This window comes from Rhinolophus sinicus, chromosome 16 (assembly GCF_057876585.1).
Source record: "Rhinolophus sinicus isolate RSI-liver-muscle chromosome 16, RSI-T2T, whole genome shotgun sequence".
In the NCBI taxonomy this organism is placed as follows: Eukaryota; Metazoa; Chordata; class Mammalia; order Chiroptera; family Rhinolophidae; genus Rhinolophus; species Rhinolophus sinicus.
This window is the reverse complement of record NC_142516.1, coordinates 67494389-67500992: the sequence shown is the minus strand read 5'-3', so window position 1 is coordinate 67500992 and position 6604 is coordinate 67494389. Positions and strand designations below refer to the sequence as shown.

Genomic DNA, 6604 nt, shown 5'->3' with positions numbered 1-6604 from the left:
GCTTATGGATTGGAAATTGATATCTGGGTGTAACAAACTAATCCTTCATGAGATATGAATAAATCAACTCTCCAGTGGATACATGCATTCAAGCACGTGTTTCAGAGATTTGTCCTCTAAAAAGAGGTAACTTGCTAATGACCAAATATTAAGCTTTATTTGTATACCAGTTACACATTTCCAAAGGTATGTGACAATTAAGAATTGTGCCAAAGCACACAGAGGACAGGAAATGTTATATGCCTTTAATTTATCTAAGCCAAATTACATTTAGGTCCCAGTCTCCACTGGCCAAGTTTGGTGAAAAGTCAACATCTATAATTGCTTTGTGTTTCATTACTACATTCTACTCCCCTGCACTTCTCCTTTTCTCTGTTGCACTGTTTCTTCCCCAGTTGTCCCATTCTTCTCACACTCTCGTTCATTTTATATAGTACTAAGACCTCAGGACTTACAAAGTCCAAGGAAAACAGGCAAAGTTCTCAACCAGGAGTCACTCAGGGTCATTAGCTAAAGCATTCTTTGTTCTGTTAACATCGCTCATTCAGAGGTCACCAATGCTGCTACTGGCTCCGTTCCATGCCTGTCAAACTTGCCTCTATGGACTTCCATCTTATCTGTCAAGTTAGTGTTGGGGCTTATTGCCCAACCTCTTGGGGCACTTCCAGAAAGGTGTAAACCTTTCTCTGGGGCAAAGAGGACTGGAACACAAAGGACCTTTCTGTCCAGAAAATGTGTAAAATTATTACTTTTTATTCTGTTGTTGGTAAATCTATTGCAGCAAAAAACCTAAGGACAAGATAATATAATTATTGATTTATCTCCCTGCCACAAATGATAACTGCACTTCCAGAAAAGAACTACTTTGTTAAAAAGGGACATGAAAGCCCATGAATCTTGAATACCTATTAGCTGCACAAACATGAGAGAAAATATTTAAATGGCCTTAGTAATAAAAAAATGAAAAGGCATTTCTGTTTAGTTATACATCTAACATACCTGATATCAATCATTTTACTCTAACTGTGCTGCCATTTTTAAACTACTTGGTATTCATTGAAATTTATCCTATCATAATACATTCATATGACATTTGGAGATTATAGCCTGAATATATATTGTCATCCAATTTCTCTATCTTTTAGGATCAATTACTTACCAATATGGACTGTGAATTTTTTCCTAATTTGAAAACTCTGCTGAAACAATAGATTTTCATAATCGATATGAAGCACGTAGAAGTAATCCTAGCTTCTTCTTTTTAAATCAGCGTCTCAGTATCAGAGATCGCCATTGTTATCAACATGTTGCTTCAATCTATCTTCAATCTATACCACCAACGGAGGAATAGCAACCATAATTTACAGTTCAGTAGTCAATCTGCCTTTTCTATTTATTTTGTGAATAAAACATTTAGGTGTAATTCTTGGCCGATCATATTAAAAAATGGTGTCATTATTGGTAGAAAAATAATAACACTGCGTTTAAATATGATTTTTCAGTTGAGAGCCTTATTCTGCAGGAAGTTAAAATCATTCTAATCAAAGGAATAACAAAGTTAAGTGTTTTGCCCAACGCACTGAGCTATTAAGATAATAAAAAAACTTTTTGCCTAGTTTCCAATCTTTATGTCCACTGTCAGCCCCCCTCCTGAGTATTATTCATAAATGAAAAAACTGTATATTTGAACTACATCTACCAAAATAAGGTTCCCAGACAAATGGACTTGTGGAACATTATTGCTCAAAAATTCTTTGGAGGTTTTGAAACTTGGTCGCATGTTAGAATCACCTGGGAGCTCTAAAAAATGCTGTTGCCTGGGTCACACCCCAGAGATTCTAATTTAATTGGTATAGAGTAAGGCCTAAGCATCAGGATTTTACCTCCCCAGGTAATTCTAACACAGCCAGAATTGAGAGCCACTATTCTAAAACCTTGTTTTACAGATAAAGCAATTAACCCTATAAGTGACACATGCAAATGTGATGTTAGAACTAAAGCTAAAACTTAAGTCTTCGGAATTTCACTTAATAACTCATTCCACTAACCCAAGGGTTTTCAAATGTCTTTTCCCCAGGCCTAAGGTTCATTGGAGGTACTACAGAAATCGTGGAAATGATGAGGATGAAAGAGCAAACAGAGTTCTAGACTCACTTACCCCTCAACAAGAGAAGCTTTAATTTTTTTATATGCTGGAGTGCTTTGCAAGATTTCCCCCCCTAGGAAAAAAAGAAAACAACAAAGGGAAAAACTGTTTATCTGGCGGAAATAGAAAGAAATTCAAACTATTGCAAATAGACCTTATATATAGCAAGTGATCCCTTCTAAAAAAAAAAAAAAAAAAAAGAAAGAAAAACAAACAAAAGAAAAGACTGCTTGCTTCAGGGGCACATATACAAAAATTGAAATGATACAAAGAAGATTAGCATGGCCCTTGTGCAAGGATGAGATGCAAATTTGTGAAGTGCTCTATTAAAAAAAAAAAAAAAAAAAAAACGAAAAAAATATTTTTTATCCCCGAGGCCAGTGGATAAAGTTATGTATGTTAAAATATAAATCTGGGAATCTGATCAGTTTAAATCTAAGACAATAAAGAGTCCTCAGGGCCAGAAAGTAACTGGTTTTAGCATCCCAGTCTGTATTTTATAATTCTTAAGAAAGACTGTGTCCTTCGATGGTCTGAGGTAGATTGAGAATGCCCCTGAGGAACCCAGTTTTGAGAAAGAAAGAGGGCTTTTCATTAAACAAATAAGAAAGGGAAATTAGACAGAGGAGAAGATAGGAGAGGAGGCCAGAAAACACTGTAGGAACAAGGGCAGGAAAGCTGGATAGAGAATGCTAAGACAGGAACTCTGGCTACTGGAAGAAACTAGACTTTTGCTTACTTTATATTCTAAATAAGAAAAGCATACAGTCTGAGAAGAGAAAGTGGAGAACAGCTGTTTCATCATCATAATCTTTGTCTGGAAAACCTCCATCCGTTTCAGCTTTGGAGCAGGCTGGATCAATGAGAGATTTCAGCCATATTGCTAAAAGAGGCTAATCATCAGCAATGATATCAGCTAAGACTCAATCTGCATCTATCAAAATCTTGCGGGTTGGTACCTAATATTTGTCTCTGGTTTTATTCAATCACATCTTTCTTCTTTAGAATTTCCAGCAGTCATCTATTCTTTTATTCTTATTTTGATAGGATTATATTATTTACCATTACTACATAAAATCTGAAATAGAATCCTCATTGATATATTTTTGTTATTAATGAGTAAAGATAATATATATTTATCATAAGAATAGGTATCATACATTGATCTCTTACCATATGCCAAAAACATGAATGTCACCTGTAAATATTGTCTGTAATCCTCACAAAAACACTATGAAGTTAAAGTTGTTACCTTCTTTCTACTCATGGGGAAACTGGGGCTCAACAAGGTTATTTTGCCAATGGGCACACAACTTTAATCCATTTTTGTTAAGATTTCCTGCGTTCTTTCCACTACTCCACCATGCTGTGTCATTCTCTCCATTGACTCCTGAATGAAGTAGAAAAGCCCCCCATGAAATATGTAGGGCAGCAGTATTAAGCATGTTTGAAGCTACTTTCCCCCACCCCACTAATGGGACTCCATTTTCCTTTGTACCCAGAGACCCTCAGGAAACTACTACTTTACCATCAGTTGTAGATTAAAGTTAAAAAAAAAAAAGTAATTATAAAATGCATTCCAAGACAGAGAAGGAAATTTATTCCTATATGAGTCTTTACAAAATTTCATCAAATTTTATGAGTTTAAACATTGGATACTAATGAATTGAGAAGTTTAACTCCATCTAACTATATAATACTTAATCTCCTGCATAACTACCTTATAGCAGACAATTAAACATACTTATTTTGGAAAATTCTTTTTTTTTCTTTTCTCCTGCAGAATATCCAGTAAAAATCCAACATTGTCATTACACTCCAATTTTAAAATGCTAAAATATTTATTAAAATTCATTAAAATATAATATGGAGGTCCTTTCATTCTCCTATTTACCAAGGATGCATGTCTTAACTCATCTCCTCTAAAGTAAATCTACCATTATATAAATCTAACCCATGTGACACTAAAATAAGGTTTCAGTGGATCATTTTATACTTTAAACCATGTATGTGGGGTTTTCTTGACAGTTGATATTGACTTGCAATATAATATTCAGCTTTGAAGGGTGATTTCACTTCCAATTCTCTCTTCTTCAATATTTAAATAATGTTCCAATCACCTCTGCTTGCTGAAATAAAAATAGCTAAAAGTTACTGAGTACTTAATATATCCTAGCTATTTCAATTATTTTAAGTAGAAAAATCTTGATTAACCCTCATGACAAATATATAAAGGACATACAAATATTACCCCCATTTTACAGATAAGGAAACTGAGTTTAAGTAATGTACCCAAGGTCACTCAGTTAACAAGTGTAGAGCATCAATTCAAATCCAAGTAGTCTTCTAACTCTAGAGCCTGTGATGACTTGGCTACTCTTCAGCATACAACTTTCACTCCTGTTATCCCCTTGTCTTACTCTGCCTTAATTACTGTTATACCTCAATGGTTGCACAAAATCAAAAACTAGGGAACGGAGTCTCTGTCTCTTTTATTCCTTCTATTACCTAAGATAAGGCCCTGCACAAAATAGGAGCCCAACAACCTGAACTAAATTACAAAATTAAATTGAACTAGATTAATCATTGATTCATTCCATAAACATTTACTAAGCACCTCTATGTGCCAGTCACTGTGATAGAGTAAAAAGTAATGAGCAATATAGCGAAGTCCCTTCCTTGTCCTCCTAAAATGAATATTCTAATTTGGTGACATTATAATTTAAAAAAAGAAAAGAAAACTTCTAAATAGCCAGTAATTTAGTTGGGACACTTTTAGTTGTCAGCGAAAAAAATTCAACCAAAACGAGCTTAAATTAAAAGGTAACTTTATAGTATTCAGGAGAGGGTCCAAGATGGCAGATTAGATCAACGTTATGACTACTGCATCCCAGGATCACACCAAAATTACAAATAAATTATAGAACATTCAACTTCAAGAATCATCTAAAGACTAGCTGAACAGAACCCCTATAACTAAGGATATAAAGAAGAGGCCACATCGACACTGGTAGGAGGGGCAGAAACATGATACGGGCTGACCCCAAACACACATATAGTGATTGAACACTAGGAGCGACACCTCAATGGCAGACGACCCCCCAGAAGAGGGAGGGGTGCCAGCCCCACACTGGGCTCTCCAGCCCAGGAGATCTGTGCCAGGAAAAGGAGTTCCCACAACATCTGGCAGTGAAAATCAGTGAGGACTCTGCCCATCTCAGTGAGATGGAAGGTCGCTGGAAACCCAGATGTTCTCTTAAAGGGCCCACACACAGATTCACTCACTTGCAAACACTCACCTAGTCTCTGGTAGTGGGGCAGCAATTCAAGAAGCACCAGAGACATACAGGGAAATACTGAGTTGTGAGGCTTTGGGGAGAGAGCTAGAGGGATAGAAGCCATTATCCCTGTGTCAAGCCTGACTCACATATAGCCTGCAGGAGGGCACCATCTTTTCTATGTTGAACTCTCCTCCAAAGGACCAAATCTGAGACTGCATTGGTCTGGTAAAATACGCATGTGCACACCACCTTGGTGACGCCTTACATCCCTGCCCAGCGAAGCTAGTACTACATCGCCTGGGGATCATTTTCGGCTACTGAGTGGCCAGCCCTACCCCATAAGCTGCAGAACTCCTTTTCCTAGCACAGTAGCAGACAGCCTGCAGCAGCCTGGCAAACTTTTGAACAGTGAGCCACAACCTGCACTGCAGCCTCTCTTGGGTGACTCTTGGAGACCTGCAGGCCTAAAGTGACAAGTGACTAGCTGTGGTGTTCTCGGGGAATTTTGGGGAAGTGGTCATGACCACGGCACCAGTGCGAGAACCAAAACTGCTTTATCTTTGTAAAAATCACTGTCCACACCCAGTAGCTCCCTGGAAGCCTGCCCTGCCCACCTTGAGCTGCATTGCTGGGGGCACTCTTGGTGCCTGGATAGCCAGCTCCACTCCATAAGCTGCAGAAGCCTTTTGTAGCAGCAGAGAGTCTGGGGCTGCCCACGAAACTTTTGGTGGTGGCAAGTGAGCCACAACTTGCATCAAAGCCTCTCTTGGGCAGCTCTTGGGATCTGTGATCCTGAAGCAAGAGGCTGGCTGCGGTGTTCTTAGGGCATTTTGCAAAATGGTCACAGGTCAGGCACTGGCACAAAAACTGAATCTGCATTAACCTTGTAAAACCACCAGCTGTGTCTCATGACTCACTGGGACCCCAACCCACCCAGTTAGTGCTGCATTGCCGAAGGCACTCTGTGCACTGGGTCAACAGGCCAGCCCATTCACCTGAGGAACCTCTTTCAATGGCTGAGCCTTATGAGCACCCGACAGGTGGCAATAGACTTAGGGGGTATTAAGCCTTTTGCTAAGCTGCCCCAGGCCCAATACTGGTGGCAGCCAGCCTTGGTTCACAGCAAGGCCATCCCCACATGACTCCAGGTCCAGCACAGGCAGCTGCCAACCACATA

At 38.6% G+C, this 6604-nt stretch overlaps 1 non-coding gene across 1 annotated transcript; it reads left to right on the top strand.

Annotated features, from left to right (window-relative positions):
* The first annotated feature begins 2376 nt into the window (after nt 1–2376).
* LOC141571386 (U6 spliceosomal RNA) lies at nt 2377–2479 on the top strand. Its single transcript, XR_012496135.1, has one exon. It is a non-coding gene; the product is annotated as a U6 spliceosomal RNA (small nuclear RNA).
* Nucleotides 2480–6604: the final 4125 nt, after the last annotated feature.